Here is a 3,020-nt window from a genome sequence, read left to right as displayed (position 1 = left end):
TGTGTGTGTGTGTGTGTGTGTGTCTATTCCTGCACGTGTTGTTTTGTCTTCCTCCCTCCAGTTTTTCCTCTCTTTGTTTTTTCGGCCCTGGGACGTGTCCTCCTATGTCCCAGTGTGTTGTTTGTAACTGTTGGTGAATGTTATATTTTCTGAATATAAAAAAAGAAAAAGTAAAAAAACAAAAAAAACAATATGTTATCACTAATATATATTTTCCAGTAGGAGGTAATTTGGTCATGTTGCAGTAGCAAATGTTTAACACTTGTGTGCAGTGTTGGTGCAGGTAAAAAGGGACTCTTCTCACGGTGTTCCCATAGACCGTAAATTAGAGTCCAGTAGAATCAGTCTGAAAATGTGATTTGGGTAAATTAAAAGTGTGAAAAAATCCTCAGATAAGCCTAAGAAGTATCACTCACATCTCTCATAAATACTCATCACAAAGTAAATAAAAGTCCAATTGGACTTGATACTAAATCCTGTATTTGCTGCCTGTAATGTATTACATGTTGAAGGGACTCACAGTCCAGACCAGAGTATTTGAACAAAAACTCAGAGTCCAGCTGTGGTCCGCTGCTTGTTTATGGGTGGTCTAAATGAGGGACTCAAACACACCCAGTCTCTGCTGACTGCAGACCAGGCTGAGACGTGCTGTTTGACAAATACACCCCTACCCACCCAGAGGGAGCTGTGTGGTTACACACACGTTTCCCTTTATCCCTCTCTTAATTTCTCTCCCTCGTTTTCTTTCTCTCACTCTCTCTCTTTCTTAAATTTTTCAATTCAAAGAAAGACCAAAACTAACAAGAATAGTGGGCAGTGCTGTTCCTCACAGATAAAGCAAACCCTACACACACACACACACACACACACACACACACACACACGTGTCCTCTGAGGTACCTTCAACATTTCAATCCCCAGTATGTAAACTATTTAGTGTCGGCAGGGGTCATGGAACGCAGCAGAGCCCAACCCTGGAGGTTATTTCTGTTTCCCTGTTAACCATCCAGCCCCACCCGTCCAGTGACCTTCTCTGTGAGTGTGTGTGTGAGTGTGAGTGTGTGTGAGTGTGTGTGAGAGACGGGTTGAAGTATAAGTTTTATACCCAAGGCTAACAGGACCTGGTAGCTTGTAGTTTCAGATCTTGCTCCTAGAAACTTCAGGTGCACAGGCTGTGATAAGGATGAAATTTGAAGGGCAAATATTAAAGCATCGCATGAATTTTGTTAAAGCTCAAATGGGTGTGTCTGGCAAAAATGAGATTTGTTTTGAAATAAGGAGTCCCCATTCACAGCTAATGACTTGTTTTTTGGTCTATTGTCAAACGTTCAAAAGAACTGAATTCAGCTATCTAACCGTGTTGAATGACGTAATACCGTAATAATAAATAATATAGACATAACTTTTGAAACATAATGATAACGTATAAGAGGAATAAGACAAAGAAGGATTTAACCTGCAAAACTTATAAAACCTGTAGATACAAAAATACACTGTACAACTCTGGTGGAGGGATGTCTACATTTAAAATTGATGAATTTTCTACTCGTTGCAGATTATATCTTTTGTGTTACTCTCCATGCTGATGTTTCATCTCCACGATGCCGAAGGAAGGACCAAAGCAGCTACAGCAGGTACTGTCTGCGTACATTCGTCTGACAAAAGAAAAGACAACCTGCCTTAGGGAAACATTTACACACTGAACATGAGTCACAACATCTCTCATGTGATCATTACTTGTTTCAAAGTAAGTGGATGGGCAATCAGCGAACAAGCAAGAAAACTTATTAAAGTTTAAATAGAACTGAGATCCAGTACTAATTTGGCACAGATACCTCCAAAATACGAGACCAAACATGGTGAATATACGGCAGTGGCATCTTTTGTAAAATAAACAGTCAGTGTGATGAAGAGCAGGATGCTGTAGGGATGTAGCTGTGTGTGAGTGTGTAGAAGAGATGAAAACATCTGCACCTTAATTACCATAGTGTCCTGTCAGTGGACAGATGTGGTGACGAGGGTGCAAACAGTAAACGGTGGGGTCCCATCCCACACGGCAGATTCTGATCTTACCTTGCCGGAAGTCTGCGGGGGAATGGGCTCCACTACACAGTCACAACTGCTTGGATGTTACATTACGATGGATGGAAGATGGATAATATGGATAAGATGGCTGCAACTGCAAACTGTATAGAGTTATAGGTTTTAGAATTTGTAACTATAGTAATAAGAACACCATGTGGTTTGCCAGGTTGTGAAGAATCCCTTTTGCTGGGGTTTTAATTGATGGCTCACTATGAAGGAAACATTTGAATAGCTTGCTAGCATAACAGGTTAATTAGAAAGTGAGCAAGTCCTTAGTTACGGACCACAAACTTCTCTCTTCATAGGTTATAAAGGTAACAAATAGTTGTAAATCATTAATAACAATAATGGAAAAAACATGTTTTAAACAAGCCCAAATAAATGTATATATCAATACCAATACTAATAAAAAATCGAGCCATTGTGATACTGTATGTTTAATGTTGATATGAACTGACAGACTCTCCCTCCCTCTCTCCCAAAGGCATGACGAGCGTCGGGCAAACACCACGGCACCCAGAGATGCCCTGCAGCATTACAGCTGCACATCAAACTGGTTTTACTGGGCACTACAGTGTTGAGTGGAAGACTTGTTTATTCTTTATACGTCTAAAGCAGACTCCTTTAAGTTAATACAGTGGATTTCCATTATTACCATTTGTCGCCGATATGGATAATTTACCAATGTTGTATGTTTTTTTTCCAGCAAAATAATCCAATGGGGCCAAATAGTTATACAAAGTTTTAACTGTCGTGATGTTGTTCTACTCCTGAGCTGGTCAGGTTTTACAGCAGGACTGGAAACTGATAAAAGAAATAAAACATTGTGTTTCTGAGCTCTCATCCCCTTCGTGCTTCTGAAGATTATCATCCAATTTCGATCGTCTTTCAATTGTGTGTGTGTGTGTGTGTGTGTGTGTGTGTGTGTGTGTGTG

The 3,020-nt window shown here is 40.1% G+C and overlaps 1 long non-coding RNA gene across 1 annotated transcript; it reads left to right on the top strand.

Moving 5' to 3' along the window:
- Nucleotides 1-1,579: 1,579 nt before the first annotated feature.
- Nucleotides 1,580-2,928, top strand: LOC116687004 (uncharacterized). Its single transcript, XR_004331442.1, has 2 exons — nucleotides 1,580-1,634; nucleotides 2,570-2,928. It is a non-coding gene; the product is annotated as an uncharacterized LOC116687004 (long non-coding RNA).
- Nucleotides 2,929-3,020: the final 92 nt, after the last annotated feature.

The sequence above is a fragment of the Etheostoma spectabile genome, chromosome 3 (assembly GCF_008692095.1).
Source record: "Etheostoma spectabile isolate EspeVRDwgs_2016 chromosome 3, UIUC_Espe_1.0, whole genome shotgun sequence".
Classification (NCBI taxonomy): Eukaryota; Metazoa; Chordata; class Actinopteri; order Perciformes; family Percidae; genus Etheostoma; species Etheostoma spectabile.
Note: the sequence above shows the minus strand (reverse complement) of the source record. Positions and strands in the feature narration are given on the sequence as shown.